Here is a 26,934-nt window from a genome sequence, read left to right as displayed (position 1 = left end):
TCAAAAGCACGGCGGAAACAGTACTTGGAAGGGAAACCACTCACCTCTCAACACCCTACGAGGAACCAGGACGCCATGGAGCCCGAGTTACAAGTGCTATCAATGTTGGTTTACCTCCTCTTCTACCAGGAGCAGCAAAGACGGCGGTGACGACCATGCTAAGTACTGCACCTAGCACACAGGGGAGGGGTGGAGGAAAAAGAGAGTGACACACACACGCGACACGCAACACCCTCACCCACAACACCATACACACAAATACATGTAACAACATTACATATACACCCCGTAACCCTCTGGAAGAACGTAAGGAAAAAGGAAATTATTGTAACGAGTGTAATCATCGAAAATTCAGATATGGAAACAGGTTTGTAACAGATCATTATGTACAAATATGTACAGCAACTACACAAGTCCGGATAGTGTTCCAATCATTGTCCGTGGACCAGTGATCCCAAAATGTATGGGCGAAGCCCACACATGATAACTGCCTCTAAACGGAGAGAACACTGCTGGGGCATCCGGTCGAAAATAAACAGGCACCTCAGGGGGAATGGAGGGGGGGGCATCTCAGCCGGATGAAGGGACGACGCCACTGCTTCACGAGGGGGCTCCATGCCCACAGAATGGTCCTGGGGAGTGCAAAGCCACAGTCTCTCAAGTCTCTCAAGTGGGTGGTTTGCCCACTGATTGGTCCTGGGGAGTGCAAAGCCACAATCTCTCAAGTCTCTCAAGTGGGTGGGTTGCCCACTGATTGGTCCTGGGGAGGTCAAAGCCACAGTCTCTCTAGTGGATGCTTTTCTCCACTGGTTCTGGAGGGGGCTTTGTGCCAAGAGTGCTTCATCCTGCAAAGGACTAGGTGAGTGGATACTGTTCTCCACTGGTTCTTGAGGGGGCGCTTTGTGCCCAGAGTGCTTCATCCTGCCAAGGACTGGGGTAGTGGATGTATCTCTCCACTGGTTCTGGAGGGGGCATGGTGCCCAGAGTGCTTCATCCTGCCAAGGACTGGGTGAGTGGATGCTGTTCTCCACTGGTTCTGGAGGCGGCATGGTGCTCAGAGTGCTTCATCCTGCCAAGGACTGTATGAGTGGATGCTGTTCTCCACTGGTTCTGGAGGGGGCTTTGTGCCCAGAGTGCTTCATCCTGCCAAGGACTGGGTGAGTGGATACTGTTCTCCACTGGTTCTTGAGGGGGCGCTTTGTGCCCAGAGTGCTTCATCCTGCCAAGGACTGGGGTAGTGGATGTATCTCTCCACTGGTTCTGGAGGGGGCATGGTGCCCAGAGTGCTTCATCCTGCCAAGGACTGGGTGAGTGGATGCTGTTCTCCACTGGTTCTGGAGGCGGCATGGTGCTCCGAGTGCTTCATCCTGCCAAGGACTGGGTGAGTGGATGCTGTTCTCCACTGGTTCTGGAACGGGTATGGTGCCCAGAGTGCTGCACCTGGGGTGTGGCAGTTCCCATTCCCTCACCTGGGTGTGTGTGCCACGAGATTTCCTGGGAACAAGTAGCATGATACTCCATGGAGTCAGAGACACACTCCACCCTGCTGCGACTTAGCCTGCCAACTGCTGGTATTAACAGTGCTGGTTGTGGTGCCTCATGTAGTCTGTGCAGGGTCCAGGATGTCTCCTGCAGCCTCAGACGGCTGCCCACTGGGAATGTTGTCCATGTCGGCTGTGGTGGCACTGTCTGTGCACGTCGCGGGGCAGGTGGCGGTGGGTGCGGCAGTGCCTGTGGCGGAGATGCTGCCGGTGGTGCATGTGTCAGCACCTGTGGAGGGAGACAGCAGGACGTCTCCTGCAGCCTTGGACGGCTGCCCACTGGGAATGATGCTGGGGACTGTTGCTGAGGTAGCAGACCTGCAGGTGGCGGTGGTTGCGGCGGTGGCCACCGCCGTACAGGTTGCTGTTCTGTTTGGCAGAAGGGGTAACACCAGTCCCTCATCTGGAGGCTCCATGCCCCGAGCTGACTTCCCTTTAGCCTTGTGTCCCTTCCCCACCTTGGATGTCGCTGCAGGGACCTTAGCACTGTCCCCTTTTGTCTTGGAGGAGGCCTTGCTGGGTGGTTGGTGGTGCTTTTCCCTACGGCATGTTGTCCCCTTCTTCACCTTGGCAGGTGGCGGAATAGGGTGATCCTTGGCCTCGCTAGGTGGCACACTGGCAGCCCTGATGGGTGCCGCCCGCAATGTTACTGGACCTGCAGGGACCACGGTGCTGGAGGATTTGCTGGCTGAGGTGCTGGGCTGGGATCTGGACATCCTGGCCCTAGGGGAAGGACGGGGGAGGTGTAGGGAAGAGGTCAATGTTAGCCAGGAAAGGTTTTTTAGACACACTGGGACGGGAAGATGGAGGGGGTTTGGGAGTGGAGGAAGAGGTAGTGGTTGTAGGAGGTGTACATCTGGTGAGTTTGGGTGAAGGTGCATGGCTGGAGGCTGTTGTTAGGTGGATGGCTGTTGAGTGGGTGTGTGCCTGCGTTTGTGTAGTTTGGGAGGAGGGCTCACAGACACATTGGGAGAGGACACAGGGGACGTGTGAATGGTAGTGGGGGTGGTGATTGCACGTGACCTGTGTGTAGTGATGGGCGTGCTGGTGATGGAGGTAGTGGCTGAGGATGTAGTGCATGCTGGTGTGAGTGGAGACGAAACTGGGAGGGAGGAGGAGGACGTGGAGGAGGGGGACACAGTGGAGGCAGTGGATGTTGGCGTGTCTGCATGGGGATGGTGCTTGTGTGAGTGCCTGTGGGATGTGTGGTGCTTATGTTTGCTAAGACCACTCTTGTGTGTTGATGAGTTTGCATGCTGGTCTGATGGTGTGCTTGGGATAGGCTGAGGTAGAGGGGATTGGGTCTGGGTAGTGGAAGTTGGAGGGGGAGGCTGGACACAGGGACAATGGCTGCCATCAGTGCTGAGGCCAGAGACTGAAATGCTCTCTGTTGGGCTGCCACGCCAGAATGAATGCCCTCCAGGTATGCATTTGTTTGCTGCAAATGCCTCTCGACACCCTGGATGGCATTCAAAATGGTTGATTGCCCAACAGTGAGGGATCTCAGGAGGTCATTAGCCTCCTCACTGAGGGCAGCAGGACTGACTGGGGCAGGGCCTGAGGTGCCTGGGGCGAAGGAGATGCCCACCCTCCTGGGTGAGCGGGCACGGGAAACACGCTGAGGGGCTGCTGGGATGGCGGTGCTGGTAGGGGGGTCGGCGGCTGTACCTGTTCATGCGGTGGGCACAGAGGTGCCCGCCCCCGCAAGGGAGCTCCCGTCAGAGGAGTCACCACTGTCGCTGGTGTCTCCTCCTGTCCCCGTCGTGGAGCTCCCCTCACCCTCTGTCCCACTGGTGCCTTCAGACTCCGTAAATTCACCCTCCAGGGCCATGTGGGTTGCAGCTGCCTCCTGCTTCGGTGCCAATGCTTGTCCGCCAGATTATGCTAATGCACACAAGGATAGGGTGACAAAACAAAAAGGGGAGGAAAGACATAAGAGGCACATGGTCAATGCCTGCAACACCACTACCGTTGGCAGACACAACACACAGGGAGCAGCCCTATGCACTAGCCCATGCACTAAGAGTTCAGGGGAAAATCACATGCCCATGGGGGACTCTGCCTATGCCCATTTGATGCACAGCTGGAACCCACAGGAGTCTGACTAGGTGTAGATGGCCACTACCACTTTTGGGTTTGGAGTGCCACTGAGCCTGCCAAACAATGGATCTACTTTGGCGCGTGTGCCCTGGCCTAGGGGAACCCACAGCCCACTTCCCCCACCCAGAAACCTCATAAAGCACGCAGAGTCAGCTGAATGAGACTGCTCTCCCCCTTGAGCCTGCTGTAATGACCTCAAGCGCCCATCCAACTCAGGATATGCCACTGCAAGGATCCGTAACATCAGGGGGGTCATGGTGCGACGGGCACCCCTTCCACGATGGGAGGCCATCCCCAACTGGGCCTCCGCCGTCTTCTTGGTCCAGCAGCGCAGGTCCTCCCATCTTTTCCGGCAGTGGGTGCTCCGTCTATGGTAGACCCCAGGGTCCGCACTTCCTTTGCGATGGCACGCCAAATACCCTTCTTCTGGTGGGCGCTGACCTAGAGGAAAAGTGAAGTAAGAATGGATGTTACTCCCCCATCCGGTTCTTCTTACTCATTGGACACAAACCTCCCACCCTGGCCCAGAAAATCATACACGCACCATCCTCACATGATGGCCTCTGCCCCCCCCCCCCGGATCTTCCATCCACGCCACTCCATACATTCATGTGCCATGCATCATGCTCACAGTGTACTCACCTGTTTGTCTGGAGACCATAGAGTAGCTTGTACTGGGGGAGGACCCCATCCACCAGCTTGTTCAACTCCTCCGCGGTGAAGGCAGGGGCCCTTTCCCCAGACACTGTAGCCATTGTCACTTCCAGACTGAGGTCACAGCAGTACTTGCAGTGTAGGTCCTCTCCTGTTGAAGGTCAGGCATCAAGTTAGTGAACAGATAGAAAATGGCGGTCATGTCCGCGGCAGTGCGTACCATCACCGCTGGCGTACATCGTCATTGGCTCCTGGAACCCATAGGGCCCAATGATAACCAATGCTGATTTGCGCCACGGTCTTCGGCCGCCTACCGCAATGCTGCACAACGTCAGCGCAGTTACCTCATTTCCCATTGTCCCTCCTTACAGGTCAGGCAGCCGCCATTTCAGAGGGGCACATGGCAGGGCAACTAACTGCGTCACAGCACTTTTGGGCAGGAATACAGAGAGACAGCGCCACACACCAATTACATCACGATTGTTCTAAACACCCTTGTGAAACATATGCGGTGTATGACCCTCTGCTCACCCTTCTCCTCCATAGGGCACTTCCGCTGGGGCAGGTGATGAGATGGCATCATCCTCCGGTATACAGACCCCTGGTGGACCTGTCGACAATGGAAGACAGACACATCATTATCAGCCTACAGACTTGATCGTGCCACAATCCATGAACTGTGTGCCCAGTTGGAGCCAGACCTGATGTCAGCTATCTGCCATCCCACAGGAATCCCCCCTCTAGTGCAGGTCCTGTCAGTACTCCATTTCCTGGCAAGTGGTTCCTTTAAAACAACAGTGGCCATGGCATCAGGGATGTCACAGCCAATGTTCTCTAACGTGTTGTCCAGAGTGTTGTCTGCCCTGCTGAAACACATGCCCAGCTACATTGTTTTCCCTCAGGTGGAGGATTTGCCCACAGTGAAAGGTAACTTCTATGCCCTGGGACATATCCCCAACATCATTGGTGCCATTGATGGTACACATGTGGCATTTCCCCCCCCGCAGGAATGAACAGGTGTACAGAAACAGCAAAAGCTACCGTTCGATGAATGTGCAGATGGTGTTTGGCAGACCAGTACATCTTCCATGTGAATGCCAAGTATCCTGGCTCAGTACATGACGCTTACATTCTGAGGAATAGCAGCATCCCTTATGTGATGGGGCAACTCCAGAGGCACCATGTGAGGCTATTAGGTGAGCCCATGGTCCCAACACAGTCGACATAAGTGTCTGGGCATGGGAGAGTCCCTAAGGGTTGGAGGATGTCTAACATTTGTCCCTCGATATTTGCAGGTCACTCAGGTTACCCCAACCTGTCATGGTTACTGACCCCAGTGAGGAATCCCAGGACAAGGGCAGAGGAATGCTACAATGAGGCACATAGGCGAACTAGGAGAATAATACAGCACACCTTCAGCCTTCTGAAGGCCAGATCCCGGTGCCTCCATCTGACAGGTGGCTCCCTATACTACTCACCCAAGAAGGTGTGCCAGATCATCGTGGCATGCTGTATGTTGCACAACCTGGCATTGCGACGCCAGGTGCCTTTTCTGCAGGAGGATGGGCCTGATGTTGGTCTTGTGGCAGCTGTGGAGCCTGTGGACAGTGAAGAAGAGGAGGCAGAAGAAGAAGATATAAACAACCGAAACAACATCATCATGCAATACTTCCAGTGAGACACAGGTAAGAGACTGGCAATGCTCCTCTCATATCATACTACTGTTGGACATTGCCTGAATCTGCCTTTTTACCTCTGTGTATGGACCCTGACATGTCTCTCTGGCTTTCCATTTCACAGATCTGGGTCACACTTTCTGTCTTCTGCTATGGCTACTGATGCCCAACAACTGTCGAACATTGGTATGTGAACATGAACATTGACATTGCTATATTTCTGAGAGGTTACAATTACACATTTGTGAAAGTACTGACTGACTCCAGATTGATTTGTTATTCAAGGGTGTTTATTTCTGTGCTAATAAGTGGAGGGGGCTGTGCAATGGGCTGGGGTGATGGTGGAGGAATGTCCATGGTAGAGTCCAGTTTCTTGGTATCAAAGGTGCATTGTCCAAGGGGGCATAGGAAGTGGAGTAATGGCAGTTCAAAGTTGTCAGGGTGACAAAGTGGGACAAAAGGGTGACAATCAGGAGAGTGTTATTTCCTGGTGGGGGTCTTGGCAATGTTCTCTGTCTTTTTCCTGGATCTCAGGGACCATTTGCGGGCTGGTTCTCCTTCTACAGGGGGTGGGGTGCTGGTGGCCTGTTGGTCCTGTGCCGGGAACTCCTGTATACTAGCGCCAGCAGAGGTGGAGAGTTGTTTATCATTCAGGCTAGTGTCAGGGGCCCGTTTGTGTGCCACTGTGTCCCTCATGGTGTTGGCCATTTCTGCCAGCACCCCTGCAATGGTGACCAGGGTGGTGTTGATGGACTTCAAGTCCTCCCTGAGCCCCAGGTAGTGTTCCTCCTGCAGCTGCTGGGTCTCCTGAAACTTGGCCAGTACCATGCCCATGGTCTCCTGGGAATGATGGTATGCTCCCATGATGTTGGAGAGTGCCTCGTGGAGAGTGAGTTCCCTGGGCCTGTCCTCCCCCTGTCGCACAGCAGTCCTCCCAGTTTCCCTGTTATCCTGTGCCTCTGTCCCCTGAACCGTGTGCCCACTGCCACTGACCCCAGGTCCCTGATTGTCTTGGGTTGGTGGGTTTGCCCGGGGTCCCTGTAGTGGTGGACACACTGCTGATTGACGTGTCCTGAGGACAGAGGGATGGGCCCGCTGGGTGGGTGCTGTGGTGGTGTTTCCTGAGGGGGAAGGTTCAGTGCTGGTTTGTGACTGTGGCAGGGGAACCGACTGTCCAGAGGTCCCTGATGGGCCGGGCTGGTCATCTTGATCCAGGCGTGCAGAGCTGCTGTCATCACTGTGGGCCTCTTCTGTCGGGGGACTGGATATGTCTGGCACCTCCTGTCCGGTGACGTTGGGTATGGGTCCTTCTGGGGTGTAGATGCATAGTTATTGTATCTGTGTGTGCCATCTTGTGCAATGGGTGAGTTACCCTCTGCTCCTGTGCTTGCATTGATGTGTTTGCCCTTGTGTGATTAGTGATTTTGGGGTCTGGGTGGGTATCTGTACTGGACATGCTTTGGTGATGGGGGTCCATGCACAGGTGTTACATGCAGGGCTTGGTATTGGGATGGGTGGGTTGTGATGGTGGGGCATATGTGAGGTGTTGGAGTGATGGGGATGAGGGTGGGGGTATGTGATGGCATGCAGGTGGGGTGGGGGATGTAGTAGTAAAGATTTGACTTACCAGAGTCCAGTCCTCCTGCTACTCCTGCGAGGCCCTCAGGATGCATGATTGCCAAGACCTGCTCCTCCCATGTTGATAGTTGTGGGGGAGGGGGTGGGGGTCCACCACCAGTCCTCTGTACAGCTACCTGGTGTCTGGATACCACGGAACGCACCTTCCCCCGTAGGTCGTTCCACCTCTTCCTGATGTCATCCCGTGTTCTGGGGTGCTGTCCCATTGCGTTGACCCTGTGGAGGTCTGCTGCACCTGTGATCCGAAAAGCTGTGGCTCTACCCGGATGATTTCCTCCACCATGACCCTGAGCTCCTCCTCAGAAAACCTGGGGTGTCTTTGAGGTGTCATAATGTGGCGTGGGCGATGTGTGAGGTGATGTTTGTTGTGCTGTGTGAAATATGGTGTTGGTGTGTGTTGTTTGAGGTGCGTGGATGTTGTATAAGTGATGGTATTGTGTGCCTGTGGATGCTGGTGTTATGTTAGCTATTCTCTCTCTCTCTGCTTTTTGAAAAAAAATTGTTGTAAGGGGTTGTGGGTAATGTGGGTGTGTGTTTTATAGTGGTGTGTGTATGTGTATCAGGTGTGTGTATTTTGAATTGTCCAATGTGGTTGTGTTTTGTAAATGTGTGTGTATTTTGAGTGCGGCGGTGTGTACTGCCAATGGATTACGACGGTTGAAAGACCGCCACGTTGATTCGTGGGTCGTGATAGTGTGGGCGTATTCCTGTTGGCGTGACGGTGTAGGTTTTGCTATCGCCAATTTATCACTGACCTTTGGTGTGGCGGACTTGTGTGGGTGTCTGTATTGTGGCGGATTACGAGATGTGGGTCGTAATATTATCATCCTCGACTCCGCCCTCACCATGTCCAAACAGGTCAACGCAGTCTCATCCTCCTGTTTTAACACCCTCCGCATGCTCCGCAGGATCTTCAAGTGGATTCCAACAGGAACCAGAAAGACGGTAACCCAAGCCCTCGTCAGTAGCAGACTCGACTACGGCAACGCACTCTACACAGGCATCCCAACAAAAGACATCAAACGACTCCAACGCATCCAAAACGTATCCGCCCGCCTGATCCTCGACATACCCCGCCGATGTCACATCTCCCCTCACCTGAGGGACCTCCACTGGCTCCCCGTGGACAAGAGGATCAACTTTATACTCCTCACCCACGCACACAAGGCTCTACACGACACCGGACCCACCTACCTGAACACCAGACTCAACTTCTACGTTCCCTCACGTCAACTACGCTCTGCCAACCTTGCCCTCGCCATCGTCCCCCGAATCCAGCGCAAGACCTCTGGCGGCAGATCCTTCTCCTACCTCGCCGCCAAGACCTGGAACGCACTCCCTACCTCACTACGCCAGACCCAGGACCTCCTCACCTTCAGGAGACTCCTCAAGACATGGCTCTTCGAACGATAGCAGCACCACCCCCCCCAGCGCCTCGATAGGGCGCTTTATAAATTATTGATTGATTGATTGATTGAATACCTGTAGTGGATTTCCGCTGCGGCCACGGTATGTTGGCGGCCTTCAGCACGGCGGTAAGCGGGGTTTACCACCAGGGTTGTAATGAGGGCCTATGTGTTTCCTTCATATCTAAACTTGAGGGGTGTGCCTGGGGTAGCATCTGTACCTACTATTGATGGAGCCCCGCATATATGAGGGGGTTCTTTGGGCTAGAGCTAATGGGAAAGAAGCCCAACAGGGGAAGAGCAGTTTCTTCTGACATTATTGGAGTTATCAATGAAAGGGAAGTACATATAAACCATGCCTTCATAATACTAAAGGTCCTTACTGAGCTCTCAAATCTTCTCACCATGTGCACATCATGCATAATGGTTTTAATAGTCAGGAAGTTTATGGCGGTGATTCTAACCGCGGCGGGCGGCGGTCGCCGCCCGCCATGCGGTTACCGCCAAATGACCGCACCGCGGTCACAAGACCGCGGCGGCCATTCTGGCTTTCCCGCTGTGCTGGCGGCCGACCGCCAAAAGGCCGACCGCCAGCACAGCGGGAAAGACCCAGCAACGATGAAGCCGGCTCCGAATGGAGCCGGCGGAGTTGCTGGAGTGCGACGGGTGCAGTAGCACCCGTCGCGAATTTCAGTGTCTGCTAGGCAGACACTGAAATTCTTTTTGGGGCCCTCTGACGGGGGCCCCTGCAGTGCCCATGCCGTTGGCATGGGCACTGCAGGGGCCCCCAGGGCCCCGCGGCACCCCCTACCGCCATCCTGTTCCTGGCGGGAGACCCGCCAGGAACAGGATGGCGGTAGGGGGTGTCAGAATCCCCATGGAGGATTCTCAAGGGCAGCGGAAAGTCGGCGGTACACCGCCGACTTTCCGTTTCTGGCCGCGGCTGAACCGCCGTGGTCAGAATGCCCAGCGGTGCACCGCCAGCCTGTTGGCGGTGCTACCGCGGTCATTCGCCCTGGCGGTTTTTACCGCCAGGGTTAGAATGACCCCCTATGTCCCTTTGGAGTAGAGACAATGATGGGGTACCCTCACATAGCCTTTGTAATGAAGTTGCCTAGTACTTTACAGTTCAAATCTGTTATACTTATAAGTCCATTCTATGCTTGCCACATTCCCCTTCAATCTCTACAGTTCCTGGGGCAGGACCTGAAAGACCTGTTCGAACTTCTCAGCATCATTCTCTCATTGCTCAAATATTGGTCCACAATCAAACCCTCCACAGTACATTTCTTACAGGCTGTGGGCCTGGTTTTCATTCCATTAAGCACTTACATAAATCAGTTCTCTGCCTCATCTCAACTTGTAATAAAAATGGATCCACTGGCTCTAGCCACCTATCATCCTATAAATCTCTGCAAGCAGTAAAAGAATCTTGCAAAGTAGCTTTCTAATTTTCTGCAAATAAAAGAGTTCTGGACTTGTCTCAGGTAGGGTTTTCTTCCTGGCATGGGTCAGACTAGCCTCAGGTTGCCACCGTATATGAACCAGGTATGATCAGACATCAGAGCCTCCTCCTCTCTTCTTGACTTTTGCAAGACGCTGAAGACTAAGAAAGCCCACAGGGCTGGCCTCACACACCTGCTAGAGAGCTCCTGGACACCCTCACGGGTGACTAGCGTGCTGTAAAACCACCAATAACATAACATAAAAGAGATAGAGGGGACCAGGCCGGAGTCTTTTGCTCGACCACTCTGCCCCTTATCTCATGGCAGTCCACTTTGTCTTGGTCGACCATCTTGCAACATAGGGCTCTCAGGCTCGGTCGTACAGTAGTATATATCTTTTCCTGGTTCAGCGCTTCCAGCTGGTGACGTTTCCCACTTTTTGCTCTTCAGTGCTTTCAATAGCTTGCAGTTTCCTGGTGCTGTTTGCCAATTCATTTTATTAATCTTTATGTACAGCCATTTGGAGAGCTCATCTGCTCTTTTGTGGTAAATGTACTCTACCATGCAGCTGATATTCTGTTTATAATCAGATTCAATCAGCACTCAGTGAATTCTATTCTCTGCTTCCAAAGCTGGATGGCCTCCAATTTCCAAAAATTAAATGTGGATAAGACGGTGGTTCCAGAGGGGATTCCATCTGCTGGACTCTGCACTTCTGGCTTGAAACACTGCACCCTGTGCCCAGTCAGATTCCTGAAGTAAAGAACCTGGGCTTCGTTGCCGACAGCATATGTCCCTTGATATACATATTCATGAAGTGTCTTCCTCTTGTTTCTTGTAATTGCACCTATTGCATAAAATTCTTCCCTTAATTCCTTCCAGGCCCACACCATGGTTACTGGCACATGCGTTGCGATGCACATCACTTTGGCAGTGACCTATGCCTAGAGCTCAGTGTCAGAAGCAAACACCTGAAACAATGCAAAATGTGGCCATTAGTTAGGTCGAGAACCTGCATAAGAGTGATGACATATTTTTACTTGGGGTATGCTGCTTTGTCTACCCCTCAAGCATCATGTCTATTTCAAGCCAAGTCCTCGCTGCTTTCAACGGGAAATAGTCTATCTTTCTGTGTGCCCCTCAAACTGCTTGGACTAGAAACCAAGGGTCAGATTTAAATGAAAATGATGGTGCGCGTCGCTGCGCCAAATTTGGTAGCGTCGCGCACCGTTATTTTCAAAATGCAGGGATGCGCCATATTTAGACTACTATGACGCATCCCTGTTTTCCCCCTGCCGTGCACCAATACTACCACCCTTGCACCATAGTGCATGATGGCTGCAATGAGGGTGAGATTGGTTTTGTGCAGGAAGGAACACCTTCCTCCAAAAAAACAATCTTCAATGGTGATTTGCTCTTTCTATGTGTGCTGCAAAATGCAGTACACATAGAAAGAGCAAAAAATAAGGAGAAATGAAAGCATTTCTTCTTCTTGTGCACTCTAACGCCACCCCAGGGGTGGTGTTAGATTTTGGCTTTGCCTCACGTTTACGAAAACTCGTAAATCTGTGGCAGCGTCAAAATGCAATAGGTGTTGCTGGCACACCCACAGCAACACCCATTGCATGTCCTTTCCACGCAAAGTGCTGCATGTGAAGGGGTCGTATTTACAAGGTGGTGTTAAGACACAAAAAATGGCTTAACGCCGCCTTGTATTTACGGTGCAGTGCATAGCGCCACCGGAGTGTCACTAAAAGTGACTCTCCCGTGGCGCTAGGGGCTCTTAAATATGCCCCCAAGTGTTTCTTATAGATCTCTCCTTGCAGAACTGGCAGTTGTAGAGTAAGGGTAAACTTAGAGTTCTTGGACCTACATTAAGGAAGGCCTTGCCATTAGGTATGTCACTCTTCAGAGACCACCTGAGGGGTTGAAGATCCCTGAAAACTCATCTTTTTCTGTTAGTTCCTCTGCTGGCACTGATAGTTTCTCTTAAGGATACTGCCGCCACATTGCTTGCTCAAGCATGCATGCTTAATAAATAAGTAAAGTGAAGCATAGTCTAGACATAACGCCCCAGGTTTCAAGTGACTGATTTTAGGAACCAGACAGTTGCAGCAAACAGTCTACCACACGTGAAACAAACAATGTAATCACTGGAAAGCACCAGTTCAAAATGTTTGATGGTTAAATTTCAAGCAAATAATGCATAACCTCCTTGTCTGTCTTGCCTGTCACAGTCCTTCACAGGTGAGGAGCATTCTCATCATGGAGACAGGATTTCCTAGCCTTGTCAGAACAGTTAATATATTTCCCCATGAAGACGGCTGCACCTAAAACTAGAGTGCGAGATGGCTGCCCCAAATTCCTTGCCTAATAGAATATTTCAACCCCGTCCCGCCGGTATGGGGAATTAGTTTCCTTAAACACTACTGCACATGCCTGGCATGGCCTGATGACTAAACAGGGGCTCTCCCTACTGTATTACCCTCAGGTGCCTCTGGAGTGGTGTGCGTAGTATGCATTAGGGGGTGACAAAAAAGCAGTGGAGGCAATGCATAAATTAAATATCAAGACAATGGGAGATTTTTTTCACGAGGGCGGTATGCGCACCTGGACAATGATGGCAGAGCAGGTGCAGGCACGAACCCTGCTCACGCAATATCACAATTCTAGAGCCAGACACGCAATGGGCGCTATTCTGGGCGAGGAGCTGCAGGAACCACTAGAGATACAGTCTCTCTGTATGATTATTCAAATTATGATTATGATTATTACGGGTGCGCAACCCTGTCGGTTAGTGTCTAGACTTTACACACATGCGCAGAAGACATGTGTGAATGAGCTGATAAAGGCCAGAATAGAATGACAGAGAGATTTGGGGATATAATTAACTGACGAGCAGTGGCAATACTGCTGCTCAATGACATACAGGATCTCCTTAATTGGCAGGCACCACTTGATACACTTTAAATACATGAATAGGGTATAATATACACCCCTCAAACTTTATAAATATGGATTGCGTAAAGAGGCCACCTGCCCTAGGTGTGGGGAAGATCAGGCGTTTTTTTTTTACATATGGCATGGTCCTCTCAGGGCATACAACAGTTCTGGGGTAAAATATTTGTAGAATTTGAAAGTATAGGGGGACAACAGCCAGAACGCACACCTCTCTTAGCGCTGCTCGGCAATGATAGGGAGGTGCAGAAAACTGATTGATGCCTGATATCTATGGGACTGTTATTGACAAAGCGTAGGATAACCATGAGATGGGATCTGGAGCCACTGCCGACGGTAGGGGAATGGCACACTGACATGTTATACTGCAACGCACAATCAGATGCATACAATGAACTGGCTTCTCTAACCAGCAGACCTAAACAATATTGGGGAGCTTATAAGAAATACCTGATCGCTAAAGAAATGGGTGATCCCGAGGGATTCGGATCTCAGGGCACAGATAACGATAGCCCCCATGAACAGGCTGCAAGTTCCTAATCGGATGACTGAGACATGTTTGTTCCAAGAAACCTGGGCTGAGCACCAGACTTATATTCATGGGTTCACATCGTTTAGTATTCCAGCTCACCCACCTACCAATGGATTGGGTCGTGCAAAAAGGCAGATTATTGTTACTATTAAACAAGAGCCTATGTTTTCAATATTCATTACTTAACATAGACTCAGCTGATTTGATGGGAGTCCAACTTACTTTTCATGCAGATTTGAAGATCAATATAATTAATATATATGCTCACACAGTACCTCGGGGTCTAGAATCCCAGACGTTAAGCCATTTGTCTGAATTTCTAGACTCCATCCATCATTTATGGTAGTAATCGGAGGAGACTTTAATTGCACCTTTGAACCATCCACACTGAGTAGTGGGCTAACAGAAGAGGAAGACGACCTGTGGGGAATTCCGCAATTAATGAAAACTAGTTTATGTACCCGGTCTCGGGTGGCTACCCAGATGACCGCACTCTGCTTAAAACATGGCCTTAGAGCATGCAACGGACGCACGCCATTGGATCTGGACATGACGCCGACTTTCAATAGAGGTATTTCCTCTATCATCATTGACTACTTTCTAGTGGACATTAGATTGTGGCCAACGTTAAACGACATGAAGGTGGACGTCCGACCAGAGAACGATCATAATCCACTACTCCTTACTTTTAAGTGGAGAGGAATTTAGGAGGTCCACTCATGACCGATTATCTGAGGTCCCCATTCCCTTACAGACTATTAAATGCACTAGAATATGTTGGCCTAAGGTAATGTCTAACCCTTATCTACTTTCAGGGATTTATAGAGCCTTCACTGATGAGATATCCGATTATGCTGATAGCGAGGCAAGTAGCATTCCTATTCTTACTATTCACGAGTCATTGTTAACTAGACTACAGAGCATTTTCTACAAAAAAGATCTGCCTAGATCAAAAACCCCTAAATTATTAGTAACCAATGCATGGTATAATACGGACTGTGCCAAGGCCAAGCTGGCACTTAAGATCGCAATCAGGGAAGATTCCCTGTGCGAAGTTCGTCTTACCAGATATATGTATAAAAAAGCAATAGCGCAGGCAAAAAAATCATGGGAAGATGATGTTTGGTGGGATATGCTCATTGCAGCCGAAGGAAAAGACAATAGGCTCTTTTGGGAACTGGTATCCAAAAGATATAAGGGGAATAGGAACATCCCAGGAATCATATTCAACCAGAGGTTTGGGTGACTCATTTTTCCCAACTTTATGCAGCCCCTCTCGATACGTTAATCAGCTATGAGTTTGATCCTGTTCTTTTACCTCGAGTTACCTCTAGTAATAGCCCTAAGCGATTTAGGCAGGACCCTCTAGTATCTGCGGATACTATTAATTTCTCCGTGGAGGAGACCACAAAAGCAATACAATCTTTCAAATCTGGTAAGGCTCCAGGACCTGACAAGATCCTAGGGGACTTATATAAATCAGAATTGATGATATGGTCCTGGTATATAAACTTACTTTCTAATAAAATCGCTGCAGGGGGTGCAATTCCGGGCACCTGGAAAGGTGCAGAAATTATCCCAGTATATAAAAAGGGGGATGCAAATCTACCTGTGAATTATAGACCAATTAGTTTGATCGATAATATACAAAAAGTATTTGCTAAACAACTATTGAACTGGATGGTAGAATGGGTACATGACAATCAGGTTCTCTCGCCCTTGCAGGTGGGTTTTTGCCCAAAAATTAGTACAATAGAGCAGGCATTTAGATTGGTGCTTTTGCAATGGAAGTACGTAGTCCTTGATAAAGAACCTTTATATGTTGTGTTCGTGGATTTGCCAACAGCCTTTGACCTTGTCCCAAGGAAGAAGTTATGGGAAGTGCTATTGAGGCAGAAAATTCCTCATGGAATAATCGAACTCTTGAGGCGATTGCACGCAAATACCTATGCACAGGTGAGGTGGGGAGACCAAGGTGAACTGACAGTTAAAATTCCCATCTACAGGGGAGTACGTCAAGGATGTGTCTTGGCTTCATCGTTGTTTTCCCTTTTTATCAATGAGGTAGCCCCCAAATTGCTTGCTTGCCAGAATGATGCTCCTACATTGAATTCCCAAAAGATACCCATCTTACTTTTTGCTGACGACTCTCTCCTTATTTCCAAGACCCCAATGGGACTACAAACGCTAGTTGATCACTTTCAAATTTTTCTGTATGGACTATGGATTAGAACTGAATTTTGATAAAACTAGGCTAATGGTCTTTGGTTTGGGACATCAGGGTAGATGCAAAATTAGCTTAGATGGGTCTGTATTGACCAGGGTTAATTCTATTGATTATCTAGGAATAAGGATCTCAAGTAACATGATTTGGGAGGACCAGATTGAGAAAAGTACGGGGCTCCTTCAAAACAGAGCAGCCGCTATGCTGCGCTTCTATAAAAGCTCTGTGTCCAAAGCGGTTTCTCCTGCCATTAAAATCTATTTGGCCAAAGCACAGGGGGCAGCAGTTTATGGTGTGGAAATATGGGGATCCTCTGATTGTAGCAAAGTATCGGTAGGTGAAAATAATTTTGCTAGAGCCTTAGTTCTAAGAGTACCCCTCTAAAACCCTTCTTTTTAGATTTGGGTTTCAAATGTATAATGGATCTGATTATTCTCAAACCGCTATTATATTGGGTGAGAATTTGGACGGTTCCAGAACTTGTTATATATAGAGATTCCTTCTGTGACCTCTTGAAGATACCAAATGTGACTTCCATCCCATGGGTTAAACATGTATCCAAATGGTTCCACATCTTGGGATTGGGAAGCTTGTGGGAAAACCCACAGGGTTTGGAGAAGTCCCACAGTCTCATTGTGAAAACATCCTATTGGTCCTATGTAAGGAACGAGCTAATCTGTAGTATACTAGATGGTTGTTTGACTGCCTCATTTATGGACTTTAAATCGATCCCTCAATTTGAACCTTATTTAGATCTTACTTTAGATTTGAGGGGGAAAGGGCTGTATGCTCATTTTCGTTTTGGGAATCTCCCTTTGTTATCCCTGACTAGTAAATGGGGGCTTGATCCCTCGTCAGATTTGTGCCCCGCTTGTTCTGGTAGTCTGGAAAATGAGGAGCACTTCTTGTTTTTTTGTCCAGCTTATTCTGCTCCTCGATCCAAATGGATTCGTAACATCTGTTGTGCCCTAGGGGTGACTCAATACAAGGTAGTGATGAGAATTCTAAGGAGTAATACTTCAAAGTCTCTGGTTGTTGCGGTTAGCAAGTTTCTTGTGGCCGCATGGCATATAAGGAAGAGTTTTTTAAAATAGTAGCTCTACGATTTTTTCTCCCTGCATAGTTTCTTAATATTTATCATTATATTGTATTTTATATTTGTATTAGTAAATGTTTGGAACCTCACAGCATATAAGAAGAGTTTTTAAATGGTAGTTTCTTACAAATTAGTGTTATGTATGTAGTATTTGATGTCTGTTTCTTATGTATATGTTTATAATATCGTTTTTTACTCTATTTATGCTCTTATTATGCTTGGATTGTATTTATGCTTTGATGGTCAAATAACCGAATAAAGCTCTGTGTAATGATGACTGAGACATAAATTGTATCAAAGGTGGAGGGCTCGGAGGATATGGGGAGGGACCTCATTGTGTAGTAAGGCTTTGATCTGAACTCACTGATGTATTAAGAGAAGATACATGTTATACAGTATTCGATCATGAGATGTACATTAAAACTGTAATGTGTGACTAAGTAATTGCACCTTGTTTAAGAGTTCCAACATAAAAGCATAAATAAAGATATAAAAAAAAGACAGCTCCACCCCTTCCTGCCTCCATATAACACACCTTCACCATACCACCCTCTTGTTATTGTTCTGTCTTCCAAGGGAGGATGGTCCTTTCCTCATGATCCCTGACCCAATTGGCTATTTCCCTCTTGAAGATCTATGGGTACTCCACACCTCCACACAGAGTAGTAACAAGCAGTGCAAAGCTCTATTTCAGCTAAAAAAGGTACATTTTCTGCTCACAAAAGATTTTACCCTGGAAAGTAAATTTCCTTTCAAAGCTTTGGGCCTTCTTTCATCACTTTGTGTGACTTTGTGGCAGTGTGAAGTCTTGATAAATCTGCTTCTTGTTTTTTTGTCTTCTGTTACTGTGGCCTGTGATCAGGTCTACTCACTGAGTAAAGCCTCACTTGGGAAACACTCTGACAAGGAAAACTGTTAAAAAATTAATGCCTCAATTACCAACTTTTATGAATCCTCGTCTTCCTTGTCACATTCCTAGCATTCCCTCTCTTCTGAGACCATACTGTCCCATCAACTAGAGGGCATTGAGATTGACCCAGGATGAGTTTAAGATTCAAGTACTTTTTGTTGTGGCAGGGAGTGAAGGGGGCGAAATAATTTAGAATTACATCATTAAATCGTGTCTCCTTAATGAGGCTGTTCCTCACTTTGCAAAGTCCCTCTGAAGAAAAATAAAGGTCATGGTTACATGATCAGTGCTCTACTGGGCAGCCATAGATACTGGAACCATCATTAATGTCATGACTGATGCAGAATGTTCCACACTGCCTAACTGCATGCAACTGCAGCCCTTAAATGTAAGCATATATGCATATGGGTTACAAGCTTCTCATCCCTGGAAGGACTTCATCCTTATTGCTCTCTAACATGAAGGACATTGTGGTGGATTTGAAAAGTATGAATATATGCACCTTTTATTAACACTTCAGGGCCAGATCACAAACTGTTTTCTGTAGTAGTACACTGCTTTCAGCCTAGCGCATAGCAAATATTAATGCAGAAGACTATCTACCTTGACAAAGTCAAGTTCTGCACTGCCATACCCTCCTTTCTATCAGAAAACCCCATGAAATGTTGATTGTCCTCCTGATGGTCTTTGTTGCAGCTGAATTTAATGCTCAAAGTTCTTTTGAGGGCTAGCCAATGAAGTCTCTCCTCCTCCTTTGAGGGATGAGGCAGAGCAAAAAACTTTGGGAGTGTGATGGATTGTCTAACATGTAAAGGAGTCCTAACGTTTGGCAAAAAACCTGCTCTGGTCCCCAACACCAGTTTGTCTGGAAAAAGAAGATGGTGTAAGGCAGGGATACCAAGAGAGTCTGTAGCTCACACATGTGATGTGGGAAGTCATTCCAAAGAGCACAATGGTTTTGAGTGTCAGTAGAAGCAACGAGCAGCTGTGCACTGGCTTGAAGGGAACACCACCAAAAGAATGTTAGGAGGACCAATTAAGATCCCACTCTCGGTGTGGGAGGAAACATGTGCGCCAAACCTTTAATGAACCATATCACAATAAGTGATTTAAATAAGGGGGTGTATCAAATGCAGTCAACTGCTGCTGGTCATTCTCAATGCATAGAGGTCTAGATTGTGTGGGCTTGGGTGCAGAACTTTATCCTGGACCTCAAGAAGTGGTTGGCTCATCAGAGCACTAATACTCATGCCCAGAAGTTCCCAGTAGCATGTTCTCCTTGCCCAATCCGGACTGACTAGAATGAGTTGGGCCCAGTTGTTCCTAGTCATCTTTGGAACTCAGGGCTGCAGAGAGAGTGGCAGAGTGGCGTACAGGAGTCCTGTGCTCCACTCTAGCCTTTATACGTCACCTAAGGTAAGTGCTCTTAGGAAGTCGAATGCACAGAAGTTTTGACACTGCACATTCTTGATTGTAATAGAAAGAACTAGCCAGGGCTTTACCCCACTGTCAGAACATGTCCTGAGCCACCTTGGAATTCAACCACCATTTGTGATCCACTAGGTGTAGCCAGCTGAGCTCATCCTCCCTGATGTTTAATGATCCCACCAGGTAGTTCACGATCAGGGAGATGTCATGCTACTCAAGCCAACTCTGGAATTGTATTTTGTAAGTTTGCGCCACTTTTGCGTCAAAAGGTGACACAAATGCAGCGCAAAAAAAGTATAAATATGGGCCATAATTGTATTTTGTAAGTTTGTGCCCCCTTTGCGTCAAAAGATGATGCAAATGTGGCGCTAAAAAAGTATAAATATGGGCCATAGAGCGGGCAGACACAAAGCTCAATACACTCAGCAACGCTGCAAACCCAAATAGAGTATTATATTTTATTTTTAATATCCCCTAGAAGTTTGGTGAACATCCATGTGGACACCATGCGTAGGATGGGTATGACCCATGTGAAAGCTGATCAGGCCTTTCAGGGGCTCCCAGAGCCTAACTTTCCACATTTATTAGGAAGGTGTGATCCCCCACAAACCGAGCATTAAGCTATGCCCCTGGGTATATCATTAAACTTTCAACACACACACACATTCTTGCTTACACTGCTTCCATTCTCTATGCACTCACATATGTACACACGGTAACTATGCAGTATATGATTATATGACCGTTACTACCAACTTTCTTGAGTGATGTAATATGTGAGGTCATAAGCAGTGCATTACATGAGCACAGGTTATAGTCAGTTCACTAGCAGCAGCAGGGTATGGCTGCAAGACCTGGCCTCTAGTCAGGCCCTGTTAACCAGGTCACCGACCAACCCTGGTGTGCAGCCTACCGGCCAGGTCTTAATCCCATCCAACAGCAGGTGGGCATCTCCCCTGTGTATGATCTTTAGCCCTGCGCAGCTGATTGGTGGGCACCCAACCCTAAGCTGCTAGAAGTCTTTGGCTTGTGGGTCCAGCCAGGCCCTACACGAAACCCCCCAGTGGACCATCCACCTCTGGTGTCAAGGCTCTGGCCAGGCCCTGTGCTCAACCCCCTGCAGGTGTCCAACGTCCTGCTGAGCACAACCTTTGACTGTGTGGTTTGGGGGATGGACGCCAGGCCTGGCTGAACCCAACCCTACACACGGCCTTTCGCTACCAGCCCCTGATGAGGCCCTGTATCCAAACCCCACAGTTACTCAATCCCTCCACAGGCACACAACCCTTCTGCTGTGCACAGCCTTCACCTGTGGGCAGTGGTGGCCCTGGGCCCAACCCAGCCTAAACTATGGCTCTCATTGTTTTTTACTTTAAATGTACCATAGCAATATGGGGTGCAGCACTGGTACTGTGATAGCAGATGCTGGTACCACACTACCAGCAAACTAAGGTATATGTTTTTAAGTTTTGACTTAATGACTCCTTCCCTGGATAGCCCTAGGGAGAGGGTGTGCCCACTCTGCCCCCTTATGTGGCCTTTCTTTTTTGTTTTCAGGACAAAGGACTCATGTGTTAATGTTTACGGCTTATATAGCGCACAAAATGACCTCAACAAAAGGTGTCTGGACGCTCATAAAACTGAGCTCCTAAAGAGACCAGGAAGTTGAGAATGCACTGAAAGATGTAGAAATATTTACACCTCCAAATTAAACAGGTAGGTGTTTAGTTGTTTTTTTTAACTCCAAAAAGTTTGCTTGAGCTCTAAGATAAACTGGTATCGTATTCCAGGCCTTTATAATAATAACCAGGAACAATCAACCTTCTTTTCTAGATTTTTTAAATCTGGGGATGCGAAGTTGAAATTGTGAAGCAGATCTCAGGATAGTAAAAGGGCTCACTTTAAACGGGATTTACCTCACATCAGTACCAAAAACAGCTAAAACAAAGAAACCATAACATATTTAAAATCCAACTCCAATTTATAACAGTAGAGTAAAATTTACAAACCATGTAGACACCAAAATGACAAATATTGGATGTAGGGAACTGGAGATGTGATTTGTATACTTTTTATGTCAAGATAGCACTTAAAAGCGCAAATCAGCAATTGCTGTTAAGGCCAACTGCAAGCTTCTGTCATCAGATACAGGGACCAGGTTTGTGCCAGTGGAAAGTTTACCTTCTGACTTAAAAGGTTTTTCTGGTGAAATATCCTAGTTGACTGGTCGTCGACAGGTTGCGCTGCAGTCTGTGTCCAAAGGAGGGCTTGATGACAGCGGCCTGGTGATGTAACGGTCCTTGGTGTGAGTCTCAACTCCAACAGGAAATCTGGTGCGATTGGCGTGGTCAGTGGGGAAAGCTCAGAGCGGCAAAGTCCAGAGTCTGTACTGAGGGAGGTCTAGTCGGTGATCCGATTCTGTTCAGTGTGGGCTTCCGTGAAGTCCCTCTACATTTAGACATAGAAACTTTTCTGGAAGTCAGAATCCTTTCAGCAGGGGAGACTGGTAGGTCTAACCAGCGATTTAGCGGCTGTGGCTTTGGTCAAAATCCAGTTGGAACTGGTCAACTGGGCTCTTGGAAAAAGTAGACTTCTTGAAACCCTGTAGCACAAGAGGAGGTCAGCCAACAGACCCTTAGAGTCCACATCTTGGTAATGGGTACAAGTTGGAGCAGGTCCAGCCCTTGAAGTTCCTCTCCACAGATTCAGTGGCATGTGCAGTCCTTCTGTCTTCCACAGGCCCAGGGGTATTCTGAAGAGGGTACTCGGGATGCCAGTTTCATGCCCAGTGGCTGGAAAACGGGTGAGGGAGACTTCTGGCCATTCTCTAACCTATGGGGTGAAAGTTCAGAGAGGTGATCCTATACAAGTTTGCAGCACTTCCTGGTTGTTTTACTGTAAACTATCACAAGCTGTCCCTGTCTGTCTCAAAACATGTCAGAACCTTCCTTCCCCTGTGCAGAGCTCCCTGTGCCCACCTAGAGGTGTGGCTATGATAATGGGCAAACTCTCCCTTGTGGTCACCCAAAGCAGTCCTCCTCCCATTCAACCCCTCCCCCCGGGGTTGAGGGCCAGTTGGTTAACAAGACAATAAAGGGGGCAGGCCTGCATGTGAGTTACATCTGCCTGTGAGAGGGTAGTCACCTTTTGTTGTGCAATTAAGTTCTTGGGCACAGACCAGATGGCCATCCTGTTGGGGGAAAAGCATCTTCCCACACCCAAGCCATTTATCCAATGTCTGTGAACAATACACATCATACCACTGGAGATATCAACAGTCAGGTGACACTGAACACTGGCAGAAAGGGACATATGCTTAGGCAGGAGAATACCAACTTTTTATGTGGCACTTTCAAAATAGTAATTTAAAGCGTTACTTGACCATTAGATTGGTTTTCAAATTACTAATAGTTTGAGTTCATTGCTTTAGCTATTTCCAAACTGACATTATGTAACCCAGTGCTTTTCTATGGGAGAGAGAGTCTTGCTACAGTGAAAAACAACTTTGTAGATTTTTCACTCTTAGAACATGTAAATCTTAAATGTTTAGGTGTGGCAAAAGCTTTATTTTGCCAGCTCGAATTTGCAGTTTTAAAACTACACACCCAGTGTGCAGAGGCAGGCCTGGAGACATGCGTTGTATTGACACTTTAGTGGTGACACAATTGGTGATGCTGTCCCCTGAACACATTTAAACTACTGGTACCATATAGTATGTACCATATACTAGGGACCTATAGGGAAGCTAATTGTGCCAATCAGGGTTTTTAACCAATTCAACAAGTTACTAAGGGTACAGTGTACATGCTCCGGGCCCTCAATAGCAGGGTCCCAGTGTACAAAGTCTAAAAACTAACAGCATCAGTCCAAAAAATGGGGCCGATCATACAAAAAGTGGCACTTTCTTACACGATTATTCAGCCATATTTTCTGATCCAGAAAGTAATGTTTTCAATGTGAATTAACATATGAAATCACACATTTGGGACCCCTCCCCCTGTTCTCTTTTATTGGCCACCCTCTTAACAAATCTGTGTGAAACTTGGTGCAAAAGTAGATGGACTTTTTTCATGCACAGTCGTCAAATGGTACCAAAGTGAAAAAAGACAAAAAATTCCTTTTCTATGGAAGCTCTGACAACTATACAGTGGTGTCGCCACTATTTAATAAATATGTGGGATAAAGTCCTAAATTATAAGAAGCCACTAAGGAGATCTGTGACCATATAAAGGAATGAGACCAAAGGTTAAGTTCCTTTATAAGGTCATGGAACTCCAAGACCCATTGGATAGTGGTAGATTCATATTTGCACCTTGAACCCCTGATTAGTGCAGTTTCATCCGCATTTTAAAAAAAGTGCACCTACACATAACAAATCTTCCTTTTTTTATAGGTCATCAGAAAATAAACATAAATTCATGATAAACAATGCCAAGAGTACACAACAATGAGGTATAAATAAACATTTGATGCATGAGTGCATTTGACATTCACTGTCTCCTCTTCTCGTTGCACACACTCGGTCTAAAATAAGTTGCACCTTGTGACTCAGCTATCTCTATCAACACCATGGTTTCTGGTGAGATGCACATTATGACCCTCTACCACTCAAGAACTGTTGTGACTAGAGGCTTCTTGCTCTCATCACCACGCACTACTGTGCTAGAAGAAGCATTCGCTGGCTGCATCTCCTTCAGTACACTAGTGCCAGCTCGTACTCTTCTTCTTTTACCCCTCCTTAGCCCTTAATTCTCTGTGAAGGAGTTTAAACATCTCCAAGTACTCCCCATTCCATTTTTTTTCTGCAGTGGACAACATTGCATGCTGCTAACATGCCTTGGTGCACTATTATGGCAATACAGGAAGTGCATGAGGGGCCACTTCCAGCAGTAATGCAGGACAGTGGCAGCACACAGTGGAGGATCAGGGATGCATGCTTCAGGGAGTTACAGGGGAAGCTCAGGAGGATAGGGACATGATGGGAAAAGCTCTTACGCTGGTTAAACTGGACAGGTTGACATGGTGGTTGCATTATTACCCTAACAGGGAGGATGCGCCATACTTCAAGATGGTTTTCAATGGGTTTTTAGCCCGGGGTACAAGGGACCCAGAGGGTGGCGTGGGCAGAGAACTTACAGTCAGTGAAGGCACACACACTGGTAGTACGAGAGAAATTGCAGAAGGAGGTAAGGGAAGGATGAATGGCTGGTCCATTTGCGGATTGGCCAATGGAGAATTGGATGGTATCCCCGATAGGGGTAGTCCCTAAAAAGGAGAAAGGACGATTCAGATTAATACAACACTTGTCATGGCGAAAAGGGCAGCCCATAAACAACTACGTTAGTGTGAACATGTCATCAGTACGCTATTCATCGGTGGACGTGGCAAAGGCCTTAGTTGAGCAGGCAGGAGTTGGGGCCTTTATGGCAAAATGTGACTTTAAGTCGGCATTACGGCTACTGCCGGTGCATCCGGATGTCATAGATTCGGGTGGGTCTGATCAGGACTCTGGTTGGGACACCCCTTGAGGTCACAGAATATCCCAAGGAGGTAGTGTACTGTGGCAGACGAGCAGCTAAAGGCATGCACAGGAAAAGACAGCTATGGACAGGCACAGGAAAGTAAAAGCAGAGCAACCCTTGTGTGAACAAACAGGAAACGGATTACTAATGGACAAACACACTGGGGTTGTACACAGGGTAGGGCTCAGAACCTCCCACTGCAACAGGGAATGTCAATGCCTCTGTGCAGTTTGCTCTTACAGATAGTCACCCTGCCAGCCCCATAGAAAGGAGGCAGCAGAAGTGATTCTGTCTCTGGACCCTTAGAGCAGAAACTAGGATAGTACTTACATACAGAAGACAAGCTCTTGTAGGTCCAGCTGGAAACACAGTGGCAATTCCTGGAAAAACAGCAATAACACACTACCACTGTTAGGCACTAAAGACAACGCACAACACCAGACAAAGGATGGGGGCTGGAATTGCCCCTGGAGCCCAGGAGCCAATCCCAGAATGAAATGAAAACACATACACTGGTGAAGACTGATGGAACACTTACCAGACACAAATACCCAAGAGAAAACGGAAACAGAAGGAACAAACTAGGAGGCAGGGGCAGGAACTGGGAACAGGCTGAAGCAAAGCCAGGAAAGGGACTGGAAAACAGAGCACAAGCTCTGGCTGGAACAAACAGAAACAGGAATGGGAAACAGAGAGCAGACTCTGGCTGGAACAAGCAACGACAGGGCTGAAATACAGGGAGTAGGAATAAGCAGAAAACAGAACTGGGAAACAGAGAGCAGGTTCAGGTCTGAAACAAGGTAGGAATAGGACAGAGAAACAGGGAGTAGGCTCTGGGAGAAACAAACAGGTACAAGGCTAAGAGATAGGGAGCAGACTTTGGCTGGAACAATCAGGAGCAGGGCAGAGAAACAGGAAACAGGTTCAAGCTGCAACAGAACAGGACAGGAACAACACTGGAACACCATCTGATAAAGGGTCTGTAATAAAAAGGAATCTAACTCCAATGCACAACGAGGATTTTGAGGAAATGGCTGCTTATAAGCAGGTCCAGGCTGCAGCAAACCCCAGGTGGAATCACATGACTGGGCTGCACAGGAGAGGTCTCAGGTGTGTCTAGTTTCTGACACTCGCAAGTCCTGGAGGAAAGGATCCTGTGAAAAGGAGCAACTAGACTTCTCCCATAGAAAACAATGTATAACAGAATCCAGGCTTTCCTGACTACCAGGCTGTGCATTATGGGATTTGCAGTCCCAGGAAGCAAATGTAATTCTACAAAAGCATACCATAGCGAAAAGAGAAACAAACAGGAGTCAGCAAGGGACTCTAGATAAGTGTTCAAGGTGATTCCCAGGCTACCGACAGTCCCTTTACAGCACCCCCTAGAGATGGGACGACCGAGTCGAAACACCAGAAGATTTTCAAATGCTGGATATCCAATTCGAAGGCCTTTGGAACGTGGCCAAAGTGCTCCCAATTGGGTGCTCGATTTCATGTTCACTTTGAGAAATGTAGCTCTTTCCTGAAGTACTTATTTACAAGCTGCATGGGGCATGAGTAGGTGATGCATTATTTAGACAATTTCTTTTTTGTGATGAACTCCGGTTCCGTGGACTGCCAGTGCTTGCTGGTAAGTTTTCAAGCGCTCGTGGAGGACGTTGGGGTTCCGTTGGCACAGGAGAAAACAGTGGGGCTACTGACAAAACTGTAATTCCTGTACATTGAGTTGGACTCGGAAGCAATGGTGGCTCATCTTCCACAAGACAAAAAATTTGGAATGCAAGCATTATTGGATAAGATGTTG

This window comes from Pleurodeles waltl, chromosome 1_1, assembly GCF_031143425.1.
Source record: "Pleurodeles waltl isolate 20211129_DDA chromosome 1_1, aPleWal1.hap1.20221129, whole genome shotgun sequence".
NCBI classification, from domain to species: Eukaryota; Metazoa; Chordata; class Amphibia; order Caudata; family Salamandridae; genus Pleurodeles; species Pleurodeles waltl.
This window is presented reverse-complemented; position numbering follows the sequence as displayed.